This window comes from Gorilla gorilla, chromosome 10 (assembly GCF_029281585.2).
Source record: "Gorilla gorilla gorilla isolate KB3781 chromosome 10, NHGRI_mGorGor1-v2.1_pri, whole genome shotgun sequence".
NCBI classification, from domain to species: domain Eukaryota; kingdom Metazoa; phylum Chordata; class Mammalia; order Primates; family Hominidae; genus Gorilla; species Gorilla gorilla.
The window spans coordinates 15,630,685-15,648,727 of NC_073234.2; the positions used below are offsets into that span (position 1 = coordinate 15,630,685).

The 18,043-nt window shown below is 54.0% G+C and overlaps 1 pseudogene; it reads right to left on the minus strand.

Moving 5' to 3' along the window:
• Positions 1-448: 448 nt before the first annotated feature.
• On the minus strand, positions 449-17,521 carry LOC129525643 (WAS protein family homolog 2-like; annotated as a pseudogene).
• Positions 17,522-18,043: the final 522 nt, after the last annotated feature.

Consider the following 18,043-nt stretch of genomic DNA (forward strand, 5'->3'; position numbering starts at 1 on the left):
TGTCACCTCCCCCACCTTCTTCCTGAGTCACTCCTCCAGCCTTGCTCCCTAACCTGCCCCACAGCCTTGCCTGGATTTGTATCACCCTGGCTTGGTGCCAGTTCCTCCAAGTCGATGGCACCTCCCTCCCTCTCAACCACTTGAGCAAACTCCAAGACATCTTCAACCCCAACACCAGCAATTGTGCCAAGGGCCATTAGGCTCTCAGCACGACTATTTTTAGAGACCCCGTGTCTGCCACTGAAACCTTTTTTGTGGGAGACTATTCCTCCCATCTGCAACAGCTGCCCCTGCTGACTGCCCTTCTCTCCTCCCTCATCCCAGAGAAACAGGTCAGCTGGGAGCTTCTGCCCCCACTGCCTAGGGACCAACAGGGGCAGGAGGCAGTCACTGACCCCGAGACGTTTGCATCCTGCACAGCTAGAAGTCCTTTATTAAAAGCACACTGTTGGTTTCTGCTCAGTTCTTTATTGATTGGTGTGCCATTTTCTCTGGAAGCCTCTTTAGAGAAGAGAAGAACCCACTGGCGCAGGCTGGCTGGAGCCGTCCCCCCATGGAGCACAGGCAGACAGAAGTCCCCGCTCCAGCTCTGTGGCCTCAGGCCAGCCTTCCGCTCCTTGAAGCTGGTCTCCGCACAGTGCTGGTTCCGTTACCCCCTCCCAGGGAAGCAGGTCTCAGCAGCTTGTCCTGGCTGTGTCCATGTCAGAGCAACGGCCCAAGTCTGGGTCTGGGGGAGGAAGGTGTCATGGAGCCCCCTAGGATTCCCAGTCGTCCTCGTCCTCCTCTGCCTGTGGCTGCTGCGGTGGCGGCAGAGGAGGGATGGAGTCTGACACGCGGGCAAAGGCTCCTCCGGGCCCCTCACCAGCCCCAGGTCCTTTCCCAGAGATGCCTGGAGGGAAAAGGCTGAGTGAGGGTGGTTGGTGGGAAACCCTGGTTCCCCCAGCCCCCGGAGACTTAAATACAGGAAGAAAAGGCAGGACAGAATTACAATGTGGCGGCCCAGGGCGGGCAGCGGCCCTGCCTCCTACCCTTGCGCCTCATGACCAGCTTGTTGAAGAGATCCGACATCAAGTCCCCACCTTGGCTCGTGGCTCTCACTGCAACGGGAAAGCCACAGACTGGGGTGAAGAGTTCAGTCACATGCGACCGGTGGCTCCCTGTCTCCACCCCCACGACACTCCCCAGCCCTCCAAGGCCACTGTGTTTCCCAGTTAGCTCAGAGCCTCAGTCGATCCCTGATCCAGCACCGGGCGCTGATGAGAAAGCGGCTGTTTGAGGAGCCACCTCCCAGCCACCTCGGGGACAGGGCCAGGGTGTGCAGCACCACTGTACAATGGGGAAACTGGCCCAGAGAGGTGAGGCAGCTTGCCTGGGGTCACAGAGCAAGGCAAAAGCAGCGCTGGGTACAAGCTCAAAACCATAGTGCCCAGAGCACTGCCGCTGCAGGCGCAGGCATCGCATCACACCAGTGTCTGCGTTCACAGCAGGCATCATCAGTAGCCTCAAGAGGCCTCAGGTCCAGTCTCTAAAAATATCTCAGGAGGCTGCAGTGGCTGACCATTGCCTTGGACCGCTCTTGGCAGTCGAAGAAGATTCTCCTGTCACAGTTTGAGCTGGGTGAGCTTAGAGAGGAAAGCTCCACTATGGTTCCCAAACCAGGAAGGAGCCATAGCCCAGGCAGGAGGGCTGAGGACCTCTGGTGGCGGCCCAGGGCTTTCAGCATGTGCCCTAGGGGAAGCAGGGGCCAGCTGGCAGGAGCAGGGGGTGGGCAGAAAGCACCCGGTGGACTCAGGGCTGGAGGGGAGGAGGCGATCTTGCCCAAGGCCCTCCGACCGCAGGCTCCAGGGCCCGCTCACCTTGCTCCTGCTCCTTCTGCTTCTTCTTCTCCAGCTTTCGCTCCTTCACGCTGCGCAGCTTGGCCTTGCCGATGCCCCCAGCTTGGCGGATGGACTCCAGCAGAGTGGCCCGGCCACCGGAGGGGTCGACCACTTCCCTGGGAGCTCCCTGGACTGGAGCCGGGAGGTGGGGAACAGGTCAAGGAGGAAAGGCTGCTCAGGCAGGGCTGGGGAAGCTTATTGTGTCCAAGAGCCTGCTAGGAGGGAAGTCACCTCCCCTCAAACGAGGAGCCCCGCGCTGGGGAGGCCGGACCTTTGGAGACTGTGTGGGGCCTGGGCACTGACTTCTGCAGCCACCTGAGCGCGGGCATCCTGTGTGCAGATACTCCCTGCTTCCTCTCCAGCCCCCACCCTGCAGAGCTGGACCCCTGAGCTAGCCATGCTCTGACAGTCTCAGTTGCACACATGAGCCAGCAGAGGGGTTTTGTGCCACTTCTGGATGCTAGGGTTAGACTGGGAGATACAGCAGTGAAGCTGACATGAAAAACGTGTTGCTGTAGTTTGTTATTAGACCCCTTCCTTCCATTGGTTTAATTAGGAATGGGGAACCCAGAGCCTCACTTGTTCAGGCTCCCTCTGCCCTAGAAGTGAGAAGTCCAGAGCTCTACAGTTTGAAAACCACTATTTTATGAACCAAGTAGAACAAGGTATTTGAAATGGGAACTATTCAAAAAATTGAGAATTTCTGACCACTTAACAAACCCACAGAAAATCCACCCAAGTGCACTGAGCACGCCAGAAATGAGGTGGCCTCAAAGAGCTGCTCCCACCTGAAGGAGACGCGCTGCTGCTGCTGTTGTCCTGCCTGGTGCCTTGGCCTACAGAGGCCGCGGTTGAGGGTGGGAGTGGGGGTGCACTGGCCAGCACCTCAGGAGCTGGGGGAGGTGGTGGGGGCGGTGGGGGTGGTGGGGGTGCTGTTAGTACCCCATCTTGTAGGTCTGAAACACAAAGTGTGGGGTGTCTAGGGAAGAAGGTGTGTGAGCAGGGAGGTCCCCAGCCCAGCTCCCATCCCAGAACCCAGCTCACCTGCCTTGAGAGGCTCGGCTACCTCAGTGTGGAAGGTGGGCAGTTCTGGAATGGTGCCAGGGGCAGAGGGGGCAATGCCGGGGCCCAGGTCGACACTGTACATGAGGTCGTTGGCAATGCCGGGCAGGTCAGGCAGGTAAGATGGAACATCGATCTCAGGCACCTGGCCCAGGTCTGGCACATAGAAGTAATTCTCTGGGACCTGCAAGATTAGGCAGGGACATGTGAGAGGTGACAGGGACCTGCAGGGGCAGCCAACAAGACCTTGTGTGCACCTCCCATGGGTGGAATAAGGGGCTCAACAGCCTGGACTGGAGAGGAGCTCTGGCAAGGCCCTGGGCCACTGCACCTGTCTCCACCTCTGTCCCGCCCCTCCCACCTGCTGTTCCAGCTGCTCTCTCTTGCTGATGGACAAGGGGGCATCAAACAGCTTCTCCTCTGTCTCTGCCCCCAGCATCACATGGGTCTTTGTTACAGCACCAGCCAGGGGGTCCAGGAAGACATACTTCTTGTACCTACAGGGGCGACATGAGGGTCAGGCAAGCTGACACCTGCTGTCCTGAGCCCATGTTCCTCTCCCACATCATCAGGGGCACAGTGTGCACTGTGGGGTCCCAGGCCTCCCGAGCCGAGCCACCCCAGTCACCCCCTGGCTCCTGGCCTGTGTGCTGTACCTGTGTCTGATGCCCTGGGTCCCCACTAAGCCAGGCCAGGCCTCCCGCCCACACCCCTCAGCCCTGCCTTCTGGCCATACAGGTTCTCGGTGGTGTTGAAGAGCAGCAAGGAGCTGACAGAGCTGATGTTGCTGGGAAGACCCCCAAGTCCCTCTTCTGCATCGTCCTCAGGCTCCGGCTTGGTGCTCACGCACACAGGAAAGTACTTCAGCTTCTCCTGGGAGGGCCAGGATGGCCAAGGGATGGTGAATATTTAGTGCCGGGCCTAATCAGCTGCCACCCCATCCCAGTCAGCCTCCTCTGGGGGACAGAACCCTATGGTGGCCCCGGCCCCTCCCCAGTATCCAGTCCTCCTGGTGTGTGACAGGCTAAGTTATGTGCGTGGCCAGCAGACCTGCAGGGCCCTCTTGTCCAGGGGGCGGTGCTTGCTCTGGATCCTGTGGAGCGTCTCTGCAGGCCAGGGTCCTGGGCGCCCGTGAAGATGGAGCCATATTCCTGCAGGCGCTCTGGAGCAGGGTACTTGGCACTGGAGAACACCTGTGGACACAGGGACAAGTCTGAGGGGGCCCCAAGAGGCTCAGAGGGCTAGGATTGCTTGGCAGGAGAGGGTGGAGTTGGGAGCCTGGGCGAGAAGAAAGCCCAAGGTACAGGTGGGCAGCAGGGCAGAGACTGGGCAGCCTCAGAGGCATGGGGAAATGGAGGGACTGCCCAGTAGCCTCAGGACACAGGGGCATGGGGACTACCTTGATGGCCTTCTTGCTGCCCTTGATCTTCTCAATCTTGGCCTGGGCCAAGGAGACCTTCTCTCCAATGGCCTGCACCTGGCTCTGGCTCTGTTCTACCCGCTGGGAGATCCTGCCATGGAGAAGATCATAGAGGCTGGGCTGCTCCCCACCCCCTGCACACCTCCTGCTCCTAACAGCAGAGGTGCCAGGCCACGCCCTCAGGCAAGGGCTCTTAAGTCAGGGTCACCTGCTTGCCAGGGCCAATCTTGGTGCCATCCACGGGGCCTCTACAAGGATAATCTGACCTGCAGGGTCGAGGAGTTGACGGTACTGAGTTCCCTGCACTCTCAGTAGGGACAGGCCCTATGCTGCCACGTGTACATGCTATCTGAAGGACAGCCTCCAGGGCACACAGAGGATGGTATTTACACTTGCACACATGGCTATTGATGGGGCAAGCATTTCACAACCCCTCATGATCACGTGCAGCAGACAAAGTGGCCTCTGCAGAGGGGGAATGGAGACCGGAGGCTGAGACTGGCAAGGCTGGACCTGAGTGTCGTCACCTAAATTCAGACGGGGAACTGCCCCTGCACATAGTGAATGGCTCACTGAGCAAACCCTGAGTCCCGACCACCACCTCAGTGTGGTCTAGCTCCTCACCTGCTTCCATCCTCCCTGGTGCGGGGTGGGCCCAGTGATATCAGCTGCCTGCTGTTCCCCAGATGTGCCAAGTGCATTCTTGTGTGCTTGCGTCTCACGGAACGCCATTTCCCCAGACATCCCTGTGGCCGGCTCCTGGTGCCCGAGGCCCAAGTGTCTGATGCTTTAAGGCACATAACCCCACTCATGCTTTTCCATGTTCTTTGGCCGCAGCAAGGCCGCTCTCACTGCAAAGTTAACTCTGATGCGTGTGTAACACAACATCCTCCTCCCAGTCACCCCGGTAGCTCCCCTACCTCCAAGAGCCCAGCCCTTGCCCACAGGGCCACACTCCATGTCCAGAGCAGCCTCAGCATTCACCGGGCACGAGCGAGGCTGTGTGATGCGCAGGGATGAGAAGGCAGAGACGTGACTGGGGTTCATGAGGAAAGGGAGGAGGAGGGTGTGGGATGGTGGACGGGTTTGAGAAGGCAGAGGCGTGACTGGGGTTCATGAGGAAAGGGAGGAGGAGGATGTGGGATGGTGGAGGGGTTGCAGACTCTGGGCTAGTGAAAGCTGGGATGTCTCTAAAGGTTGGAATGAATGGCCTAGAATCGGACCCAATAAGCCAAAGCCACTTCCACCAACTTTAGAAGGCCTTGGCCCCCAGAGAGCCAATTTCACAATCCAGGAGTCCCCGTACCCTAATGGGTCTGCCCTGATTACTCCTGGCTCCTTGTGTGCAGGGGGGCTCAGGCATGGCAGGGCTGGGAGTACCAGCAGGCACTCAAGCGGCTTAAGTGTTCCATGACAGACTGGTATGAAGGTGGCCACAATTCACAAAGAAAAAAGAAGAGCACCATCTCCTTCCAGTGAGGAAGCGGGGCCACCACCCAGCGTGTGCTCCATCTTTTCTGGCTGGGGACAGGCCTTCATCTGCTGTAAAGGGTCCTCCAGCACAAGCTGTTTTAATTTACCCTAGTTCCCAAGGCAGCCTCATTCTGCCTTGGGTGCTGACACGACCTTCAGTAGGTGCATAAGCTCTGCATTCGAGGTCCACAGGGGCAGTGGGAGGGAACTGAGACTGGGGAGGGACAAAGGCTGCTCTGTCCTGGTGCTCCCACAAAGGACAGAAGGGCTGATCACTCAAAGTTGCAAACACCAAGCTCAACAATGAGCCCTGGAAAATTTCTGGAATGGATTATTAAACAGAGAGTCTGTAAGCACTTAGAAAAGGCCGCGGTGAGTCCCAGGGGCCAGCACTGCTCGCAATGTACAGCACTTCTCTTTGTAACAGGATTAGTAGCCTGCTGTGCCCGGGGAAAACATGCAGCACAGTGCATCTCGAGTCAGCAGGATTTTGACGGCTTCTAACAAAATCTTGTAGACAAGATGGAGCTATGGGGGTTGGAGGAGAGAACATATAGGAAAAATCAGAGCCAAATGAATCACAGCCCCAAAGGGCACAGTTGAACAATGGACTGATTCCAGCCTTGCACGGAGGGATCTGGCAGAGTCCATCCAGTTCATTCAACACCTGGTTAGAAAACTGGGGCCAGCACACAGGGGAAGGGTAAGCTGGTTTCATGATCGAATCAAGGCTCAGACAATTTTTAAAGGCCAGAGGGTAGACTGCAATCACCCAGATGAAATTTACAAGGAACAAATGTGAAGCCCAACATTTAGGTTTTAAAAATCAAGCGTATAAATATAGAAGGTGGAGGGAACTTGTTTTAGACACAGTTCAGGTGAAGAAAGACCTGGAAACTTCTGTTAACTATAAGCTCAGTAGGGGCTAAAAGCATGTTAATCGGCATAAAAAGGCAATGAGATCTTAGGGCACACAGCTCCCCGCCCCTCTTCTGCCCTTCATCCTTCTTTCAATCAGCAGGGACCGTGCACTCTCTTGGAGCCACCACAGAAAACAGAGCCCTGGACTCATGAACGAATCCATGCCAGGCACCAGTCTCAGCCACAGTCACATCCCTTTAAACTGGATCCACACAGTAAGAGGACTCTGAACTCCCCTGCAGACTGCGAAGTCTGCCTCATTCACTGCTATGTCTCTAGCACCTGGGATGGGGCCTGATGTGTAACAGCCACTGGCTGAACAGAAAGTGACAAATGAGCAAACATCTCAAGGAGGGTGATGAGGATGGTGATGAGTGAGAAACTCCCAACATGTGAAGATAACTGAAGGATGTTCTGGCTAAAGATCAGAAGACTTTGAGAATATGATCATTCCCTTCAAATATCAAAATATCAAAAGGGCTGTCAGGTGGAGAAGTGAGTAAACTTGTATCAGGAATAGCGGGCAGAGTTGCAAGGAGACAGATCTCTGTTCTGTTAAAAAAAAAAAAATCCATAAACAACTGCATCACTTTGCAGAGCAATTAGGTTCCAGCTCACAAGCAACTTCCGGGGGTGCCCCAAGGGTGAATCCTGCCTAAGGTGGAGGTAGAAGACATGACCCTGGGGCTCTTTCCTTAGCCAAGAGCCCATGAGACTAAGGAACATCGTGCTTGTTGACAAAGCCCGCGGACAGTCTATTCTCTTACGGTCACAGGCTATGGTGCCGAGGACAAGTGCAGACTCAGGATCAGAAAGCTTGCAGCATATCTGCTATCTCCATGGACTAGCAGGATGGTCTGGAAGGCTGTGTCGGGAAGGCCCATGGGCCTCACTGGGGCCAGGCCGTTGATGAACAATGTCCACCCTGAGGGTGGGGGAATGGTGCCATTTGTTTGTCATTCCTGGTCCAGACGCCCTTGGCTTGGTGGCCTACTTCAAGGTAGGTCAGTTTACAAGCTCAGTGCTGAAGCCATACCCTATGGCACGCTCGCCCAGCACTAGAGAGGAAGCTGCCTCTGTGGACATCAGGGACGGAAGTGGCTCACCCAGCCTGTTCTGCGCGTGGTGTCACTAAGGGTCCATCTTCCTCTATCTGCCCCGGAGGGGACCATCTCCAAGCATCCCTTGCTTTCCTTCTCCCCCCTCCACCCCTCACTGTTCAATAACTTGAGTGCATCCCATTTGTAGAGCACATGCTGGGGCCGTGAAAGACGAATCAGACGACACACATCCACATTCAAAGGGACTCAGGGCTCCTGGGGAAGTAAGAAATGAATATCAATAACCACAACATCCCACAGGCCTGGGTTTCACATCTGTTTAGCAGCAGTGTGACCCTGCGGAGGTCACTAACTGGTCTTTGCCTCAGCTTCTTCCACTGAAAAACAGAAATGGTCCCTTCTACATCATGGGATTACTGTGAAGGTGAGAAGGAGCTGATCATGGCCCATCAACATCAGCACACCAGTCCCCCTAGAGGCTGCTGGGGAGGAAGAAGCAGGAACACCCACTCCTGATCCAGATTCACATTCACTGCTTCTCCTCCCCTGCCTCTGTCATGACCCCAGGGAAGCAAACGCTGAACCTGGGCTCTTGCCTTCACCTTTATCTTCTCCACTCTGGGATAATTAAGAATGACTTGCTAATTATGCAGTGATCTAGTGCAACATGTAACCTTCGGGGCCACCAGGTGCCAATCGGTAGAGAGAACAGGGGAGAAGGAAGGATGGAGGAAGCGAGGACAAGGGGAAAGGGGAAAGGAGGAAGGGAAAAGAAAGGAAGAGGTGGGGAAAAGGACAAAGAAAGAGATGGAGGAAAGGACCAAGAGCTTCGCAGAGAAAATCACCCTTCCCAGGGGGAAGGTGCTGGGCAGTGGCACTGCCTCTTGGGGGAAGAGGTTGGGCAGGGGCTGACGGGCAATGGCAGATGACAGCATCCAAACTTCCACACACACAGTCTGTTCCTTCCTCTTCCCCGTGCCATCCCAACTCCCTTCTGCCTTGTCATCTACGTCATGGGAAGCAGGTGACATATCTGGCAAGTTATTTTGGGGGCCTGGCTTCTCCCAGGTGAAGAGGGGGCAGCTGGAGGGGCAGAAAGAGGGGGCAGGGAGGGGCTGGAGGGCACAGCTGAAGACAGCCTGGGAGGTGATTGTCATCCCCTCCAGTCTCTGCACACTCCCGGCTGCAGCAGAGCAGGAGGAGAGAGCACAGCCTGGAATGCTAATTTGCCAGGAGCTCATCTGCCTGCATCACTGGGCACAGACGCCAGTGAGGCCAGAGGCCGGGCTGTGCTGGGGCCTGAGATGGGGTGGTGGGGAGAGAGTCTCTCCCCTGCCCCTGTCTCTTCCATGCAGGAGGAGCATGTTTAAGGGGAAGGGTTCAAAGCTGGTCACATCCCCACCAAAAAAGCCCATGGACAACGAAAAGCCCACTCGCTTGTCCAGTGCCACAGGAGGGGGCAAGTGGAGGAGTAGAGGTGGCGGTGCTCCCCACTCCACTGCCAGTCATCACTGGCTCTCCCTTCCCTTCATCCTCGTTCCCTATCTGTTACCATTTCCTGTCGTCGTTTCCTCTGAATGTCTCACCCTGCCCTCCCTGCTTGCAAGTCCCCTGTCTGTAGCCTCACCCCTGTCACATCCTGACTACAATAACAGCTTCTGGGTGTCCCCGGCATCCACTCTCTATCCCTTCTTGTCCCTTCCGTGACGGATGCTTGAGGAACCTTCCCCAAACTCTTCTGTCCCATCCCTGCCCTGCTCAAAATCCAATCACAGCTCCCTAACACTCCTGAATCAACTTGAAGTCCTGTCTTGAGTAATCCGTGGGCCCTAACTCACTCATCCCAACTCTTCACTCACTGCCTTGCCCCACACCCTGCCAGGGAGCCTCCCGTGGCACCGTGGGGACACAAAGGAACCAGGGCAAAGCTCCCTCAGTCCCATTCAAAGAGGCCTGGCCCACGGGCTCACGGAAAGTCAGCCTCTCATGCCCCGAGAGCTGAGTGCAAGGCAGAGGCAGCGCTGTCTGTGCTTCCCATGCAGAAGCACCCCCCTCCCACCCCTGTGCAGGCCGGCCTTCGCGGCAGACCACCATACACCACGTTCCAAGCCACACTGAGGCCTCTCTCCAAGCCTGCGGCCCCCATTTCCAGACCCCACCAGGGCAACCTGCATATCCACCTCCCTACCCTGCCCCTCTCTTCCAGGAGTCTGCCCTATGTGGAGTAAGCACGTGGTTCTCCTCTTCAGCAACTATTTCCTTTGTACTCAAGCAATGGCCCCATTTCCCTTGGGGAATCCATCTCTCTTGCAGGCTTAGTCCCAGAGCTTCAGGTGGGGCTGCCCACAGAGCTTCTCAGTCTAAGCCAAGTGGTGTGTCATAGTCCCCTGGCCCCAGTAATGGATTCTGGGATAGACATGAGGACCAAGCCAGGTGGGATGGGTGAGTGTGGCTTCTGGAGAAAGTGGGGACACAGGAGAGCATTCTTTCCTGCTGGACCTGACCCTGTGTCATGTCACCTTGCTACCACGAGAGCATGGCCTGTCTGGGAATGCAGCCAGACCCAAAGAAGCAAACTGACATGGAAGGAAAGCAAAACCCGGCCCTGATGACATCATTTTAGCCCTTACTCCGAAGGCTGCTCTACTGATTGGTTAATTTTTGCTTAGCTTGGTCTGGGGAGTTCTGACAGGCGTGCCACGAATTCTTACCGATTTCTCTCCACTCTAGACCCTGAGAAGCCCACGCGGTTCATGCTAGCAATTAACAATCAATCTCGCCCTATGTGTTCCCATTCCAGCCTCTAGGACACAGTGTCAGCCATATAATTGGTATCTCTTAAGGTCCAGCACGAGGTGGAGCACATGGTGGAGAGACAGATGCAGTGACCTGGAACCCAGGAGTGAGGGAGCCAGGACTCAGGCCCAAGGCTCCTGAGAGGCATCCGGCCCTCCCTGGGCTGTGCCAGCAGCTTGGAGAACCCACACTCAATGAACGCAGCACTCCATTACCCAGGAAATGCCTTCCTGCCCTCTCCTCATCCCATCCCTGGGAAGGGGACATGCAACTGTCTACAAGGTGCCAAGTACCAGGACAGGAAAGGAAAGACGCCAAAAATCCAGGGCTGCCCTCAGAGAAGGGCAACCATGCAGTCCCCATCTTGGCAAGGAAACACAATTTCCGAGGGAATGGTTTCGGCCTCCATTCTAAGTGCTGGACATGGGGTGGCCACAATCTGGAGCTGATGGCTCTTAAAGACCTGCGTCCTCTTCCCTAGGCGTCCCTTGGGCACATTTAGCACAACGATAGGCACAAAAGGTGCATCCAGCACTTTCTGTTACTATTGGTGGCAGGTTCATGAATGGCAACCAAAGGCAGTGTACGGGTCAAGATTATCAACAGGGAAGACACAGCATTTCCTGAAGGCTTCCTAGGTGCCAGGCACTGTTCCATTCCTTTGCATGTTTTGATTAATTTAATATTTACAATAATTCTACCAGGAAGCTACCATTATTACCACAACTTCACAAATGAGAACACTGAGGCTTAGAGGGGTTGGGTTGTCCAAGGTTACAGAGGAAGAAAACAGGGGAGCTGGATCTGAGCCAAGGCATCAACTCCAAGGTAACCCCTCAGTCACTTCAGTGCGTGCCCCCTGGTTACTGGGACATTCTTGACAAGCTTGGGGCAAGCCGGTGAGTCAGTGGGGGAGGACTTTCAGGAAGAGGTGGGTTCCCAGTTGGTGACAGAAGAGGAGGCTGCAAAGTGAAGGAGCAGGGGCTCCAGGTCTGACAACAACCAGGGAAGGGACAGGGCAGGGATGACTTGGACCACGAGAGGCACCCGAGTCAGGCAGTCACATACTTCCCGCTGGGGTCTACCATGTGAGGCATGGTGTGGGATCCTGGGAAGGAGACCAAGCCTCATTTCAGGTTGCTCATGGCCAAAGACAGGACCTGTGTACCCGACAACCCCTGGGACCTTTGCCAAAAAAACAGCAAACACCATTTACTCACTCATGTTAGATAAACACTGAGTGAAGTCACTGGAGCCCAAGGACTGTGCGAGGTCAGCGCTGCCAATACAAGAAGCTGCACCCCTCCAGCTCGCCTCCCTCAATGGCCACTCCATGCTCCAGCCATGCTGGCTTCCTTTTAGGTCCTCCACCTCCAGGCTGTAGTTCATGTGCTTCTTTCTGGAATGTTCTTCCCAACCTACCCACTCAACCCTCAGACTTTACCATAAATGTCATTTCCTCACATCTGCCTTCCCTGACCTGAGACCAAGCCAGGCTTCCCATGACGAGCCTCACAGTACCCCATCTCCCCTGAACAGATGCAGTAATAACCTACATAACTCGGGGCCATGATCTATGGCTTTGAATCCTGGCTCTGTCACTTGACCAGGTCTCTCAGCCTTTCTGTGCCTCAGTTTCCTCATCTATAAAATGAGATGACGGCAGTGCCTGCTCATGAAGTGTGAGTTAATGCACTCAAATCAATGGTGGTGCACGGTTTATACTATATGAATATTAGTGATTACAAAATATTATCAATAGACCTTGTCACAACTGTTATTGAAGAACTAATCATGTATTGGTTATTTAGGTCTTTCTCTCCTGCCAGAATGTGCGCTCCAGTTGGAGAGGTATGTTGCCTTATCCGTGGCTGGATATATAGAGATTCCCACACTGCCTTGCACACGAGCACTGCTGGGTAAATATTTGCTGGCTGCAGGAAAACGTGAAGTAATAGGCCCTCCAATGGGAGGAAAAGCATGAGTTGTGAGAGCAGAGCCACCACAGGAAACCAGGAGGCTAAGTGGGGTGGAAGGGACTGAGCTCTCGGACTCCCAGGAGTAAAAGCTTCCAAGTTGGGCTCTCACTTCAGCCCCTCCCACACAGGGAAGCCAGATGGGTTCCCCAGGACCAGGATTCCCCAAGGGGGCTGCTCCCAGAGGGTGTGTTGCTGGGATTGCCCAGGACAGGGATGGCCCTCTCATCAGGTGGGGGTGAGTGGCAGCACCCACCTGCTGAAGATGTCTCCAGAGACCTTCTGCAGGTACTGCAGGGCATCCGCCATCTGCTGGACGGCCTCCTCTCGCCGCAGGTCTGGCTGGATGAGGGGCACGGCATAGGTCTGACCTGCCAGGGAGTGCTGCATCCTTACAGGAGTCATGGTGCCTGTGGGTGGCAGCTGGAGCATCAGAGCCACCCACGACCACCTGCACCCACCCACCACAGGGCAGGGTGGTGTTGAGACAACACAGCCCTCATCCCAACTATGAACATAGCTTCAGCCTGCACAGATAGGGGAGTAGGGGACAGAGCATTTGGTGAGAGGCCAGGAGCGCATAGATGGGATTCTGCTGATGCCTGCTGAGTGAATGAGGGAAAGGGCAGGACCAGGGACTGGGGAATATGTAGGGTCAATGGAGGAGTTCAGAGAAGGTGCAACATTTCTGACCCCCTACAAGGTGCTTGCTACCTGCCAGACACCCTTCCCATACATTGTCTCAGTTCAGCTCCCCACCTTGGATAAACAAGAAACCTTGGTTGCAGAGGAAAAAAGAGGCTGGAAACAAAGGGGTAGAAATGGGGTAGCGGGGGAGATTGCCTGATCAACTGCCAAATGGTACCCAATTCTGGAAAAGCACAAAAAATGTGCACACACGGGTTCTTCCCACTTTAACCCCTGAGGAATTTGAGGCCTGCTCCTGAAACAGACTGGGCAGTGGCTAGTGACTCTAGGTATAGGAGTATCCAGCCCTGCTCACCCAGGCTAGAGCTTAGGGGGCCAAGAGGAAAGAGGTGCCTGTGGGGGTGGAGGACAGGAAGGAAAAACACTCCTGGAATTGCAAAGTGAGGGCAGAGTCTATTTATATTGGGTTTAATTAACTCCTCTCCCTGGTGCCACTAAAGCAGCAATCACACTGCAGACGCACTGATTTGATTGGCAAGAGATGCACCAGGCAGAACATTAAGGGACCAGGCCCCTATAAATAGGCCTAATCGCAGCCCCTCGCTGGAAAATGCTAAGGAAGACATTAATCAGGCCTGGCACTGTGCCCTAGACCTGCTCCCCTAGGCACTACAGTGGGGCCCTTGGTTGCAACACAAGTAGGTAGGGATGGATGAGTGCGGCATGACGGGCCTAGGAGATCTCATTTGGGTTTAAAATGCTGTGACCTTGAGTAAGTTGCCGTCTCTGAATCTGATCCTTTCCATTTCCCATTCTCCAAACTGAGAACTAGCACTGCTGAGACGTGGTTATTCCCAATAATAATTTGTATATTTTACATAACATACCACACCAACATCTTCACCCAGCTGGAGCCTACTCCTTTGCTCCCCCTGCTGGCTTCCCCAGCCCTCCCTTCTGCCCTCCTCAGGCCAGCACTTTTCAGTGAGTTCCTCCTTTGCATACAGGCTTTCCAGATCTGTACTTGCCTTGAATACTCATCAGAGCCCAGGAGTTACTGAGGAGTAATAAGTGGGCACCTCCCACTCATTTTTCCTCCCATCAAATAACTAAAGCATGGCCAGCTGCTGCCCAGCCAACTGAGAAACCTAACCCTCTGAGACCACCACACGCCTTTCAAGCATGTTCCTCCCTCCCCTTCTTCGTATTTATACTGATGCAAGTTTGCTGGCTGTCCTAACTTATTTCTGTGCCTCAGTTCTCCCATATGTAAGATCACAAAGGGGGTAAACATGCAAGATATTTCCTGTGCACATCTTCAGATGAATTTCTTGTTAGTGCGTGTGTGTTTGCTCACACATATGCGTGAAAGAAGAGTACGTACACAAATCTCCTCAAAAAGGAGGCAGCAAGCCCGTTCAAGAATGGGACTGAATACACCTGATGAGTGGTTTACTTTCTGTCTGCAAACATCTACTGATCATCTATTAGGTGTAGGCCATGATCACAACAAAGACGAATAAGACACCACACTAGCCAGGGAGAGTCTCAAAAACAACTGAACTCAAATTAAATTCATTCTACTCCAGTCACGAGTACAAAGCTAAGGAGTGACAAATCCCTTTTGGAGTTAGGGGAGTCAGGAAAAAGCTCTTAGCAGAATGTGTGCCTCTCGGCTGGGTGCAGCGGCTCACGCCTGTAATCCCAGCACTTCGGGAGGCGAAGGCAGGCAGATCACCTGAGGTCGGGAGTTCGAGACCAGTCTGACCAACATGGTGAAACTCCATCTCTACTAAAAATACAAAATTAGCCAGGCGTGGTGGTGCATGCCTGTAATCCCAGCTACTTGGGAGGCTGAGGAAGGAGAATCACTTGAACCGGGGAGGTGGAGGTTGCAGTGTGCCAAGATCGCGCCACTGCACTCCAGCCTGGGCAACAAGAGTGAACCAGGTCCAGGAAGAAGGTGCAAAGACAGCATTCCAGGTAAAAGAAACAGCTTGAACAAAAAGTGTGTAGGGAAACAGCAAGCGGTCTTGAGTGCTGAGGGTACAATCATCCTTGGGGAAGTACTAGAAGAAAGAATGATAAACAGAGGCCAGTTTGTTAAAAACACTCAAAATTAAAGCTAGGAGTTTGGACTTGTGGCAGGAATGAAATCCTTAGACCTGTGCTGTCCAATATGGTAGCCACCAGGCACATACAGCCACTGAGCACTTGAAATGTGGATAGTCTGAATTGAGATGTGCCGTAAGTGTAAAATATGCACCAAATTTCAAAGACTAGAAAAAAAGAATGTAAAATATCTTATTATTTTATATTGATTACATGCTAAAATAACCATATTTGGAATATACTGGATTTAAAAAATATATTACTAATTTCATCTGTTTCTTTTTACTTTTAAAAATCACATATGTGACTTAAATATTTCTTTTCTTTTTCTTTCCTCTCACTCAGCGTCCTGTGATTCCAAAGAAATGAGTCTCTGCTCTTTTTGGGCAGGAGATATCCTAGAATGGACTCTGACCTAAGCATCAAAATTAATCATCATAACGTTATAATTTTATGGCCCCTTCTTCCTATATCTGGTAGCTTTTAAATGATGACCATGTAGATAATCTTTATTGTCCCTCTTTCAGCAGACGATATTTTCTTATGCTACAATATGACTGCTAATAATACCTACATACGTTAGGACCATTCTGACTCCTCAAGAATCTCATTTAACTCTTATTATCAGTGAATTTATCATCATCCCCAATTTTAGATAAGGAAATGGGGTTAGAAAGACCAAATAACATTTTTTCAACATCAAAACACTAGCTTGAGATCAAGCCCAAACTTGGATCTGTTGTCTGAATTCCAAGCTTTTTGTTATTTATTGATATGTTTTGTTGTTTTCATGCAATAATGCAAATCTTAGCCCAAACATTTTGTTAGTAGTACCAACTGTAAGTCACCTTATCTTGATACTTTGTCTTTATGTAAACCTAAATTAGATCTGTTTTTGATACTGAGGGAAAAACAAGGGAATCTAACACTAACCAGCCCGTAGTGTGTGGTCAACACTTTCGTTACTTTAGTATACATCACCCCAATTGTTTGTCTTCACCACACACTTTGGAGTTAGGTAGTACTATCTATTTTTACACATAAGAAAACCCAGGCACAAAGGGGTTAATTAGCAATTATCTTTTGAAAAGCCTGTAGTGCTCATCTGAAGAAGTGACGGACCACCTCTTATTTAGTGGACAGACAATAACTAGTTGAGAAGACAGGGGATTTTGTTGGCGAAAAAAAAATTTTATCAAAAGTCGTCTTCTATCAGGGAGTTTTATGAGAAACCCTAGCTCCTCAGTTCCACAGTGGGTAACTGTAATTCATTCTAGGTCTGCGATATTTCCTGCCTATCCATTTTGTTAACTCTTCAATGCATTCCACAAATGCCTAAGTATTCTTTAATAATGGTGTGTTTTTTTTTTTGCATCTATGAAGTTTTTTCAAATTCTTTTTAAGTGACAAAACTTGTACATGTGTATCGCACAATATTTCTAGTCGACAGCACTGCTTTAGAGAATGTAAACCGTGCACTCCCAGGAAAATGCAGACATAGCACGCCTCATTGGGACCACGGTTTATACTTTCGGAGTGCTCGGAGCCCTTCCTCCAGACCGTTCTCCCACACCCCGCTCCAGGGTCTCTCCCGGAGTTACAGGCCTCGCTGTAGGCCCCGGGAACCCAACGCGGTGTCAGAGAAGTGGGGTCCCCTACGAGGGACCAGGAGCTCCGGGCGGGCAGCAGCTGCGGAAGAGCCGCGCGAGGCTTCCCAGAACCCGGCCGGGGCGGGAAGACGCAGGAGTGGGGAGGCGGAACCGGGACCCCGCAGAGCCCGGGTCCCTGCGCCCCACAAGCCTTGGCTTCCCTGCTAGGGCCGGGCAAGGCCGGGTGCAGGGCGCGGCTCCAGGGAGGAAGCTCCGGGGCGAGCCCAAGACGCCTCCCGGGCGGTCGGGGCCCAGCGGCGGCGTTCGCAATGGAGCCGGGCACCGGGCAGCGGCCGCGGAACACCAGCTTGGCGCAGGCTTCTCGGTCAGGAACGGTCCCGGGCCTCCCGCCCGCCTCCCTCCAGCCCCTCCGGGTCCCCTACTTCGCCCCGCCAGCTCCCCACGATCCTACTTCCCGCGGCCCCGGACGCCTCCTCACCTGCGAGCCGCCCTCCCGGAAGCTCCCACCGCCGCTTCCGCTCTGCCGGAGCCGCTGGGTCCTAGCCCCGCCGCTCACAGTCCGCCCGTGCCTCCGGGTCCTAACGCCGCCGTTCACCCTCCGCTGCGCCCTCCCGGAGCGCGGCTCCAGGACCCCGTCGACCCGGAGCGCTGTCCTGGTGGACCGAGTCGCGGGCCTGGGCACGGAACTCACGCTCACTCCGAGCTCCCGACGTGCACACGGCTCCCATCCGTTGTCTTCCGAGCGTCAGGCCGCCCCTACCCGTGCTTTCTGCTCTGCAGACCCTCTTCCTAGACCTCCGTCCTTTGTCCCATCGCTGCCTTCCCCTCAAGCTCAGGGCCAAGCTGTCCGCCAGCCTCGGCTCCTCCGGGCAGCCCTCGCCCGGGGTGCGCCCCGGGGCAGGACCCCCAGCCCACGCCCAGGGCGCGCCCCTGCCCTCCATCCCTACACCTTGACCCGCTTTCCTGCGTCTCTCAGCCTACCTGACCTTGTCTTTACCTCTGTGGGCAGCTCCCTTGTGATCTGCTTAGTTCCCACCCCCCTTTAAGAATTAAATAGAGAAGCTAGACGCAAAACTACAGATATCGT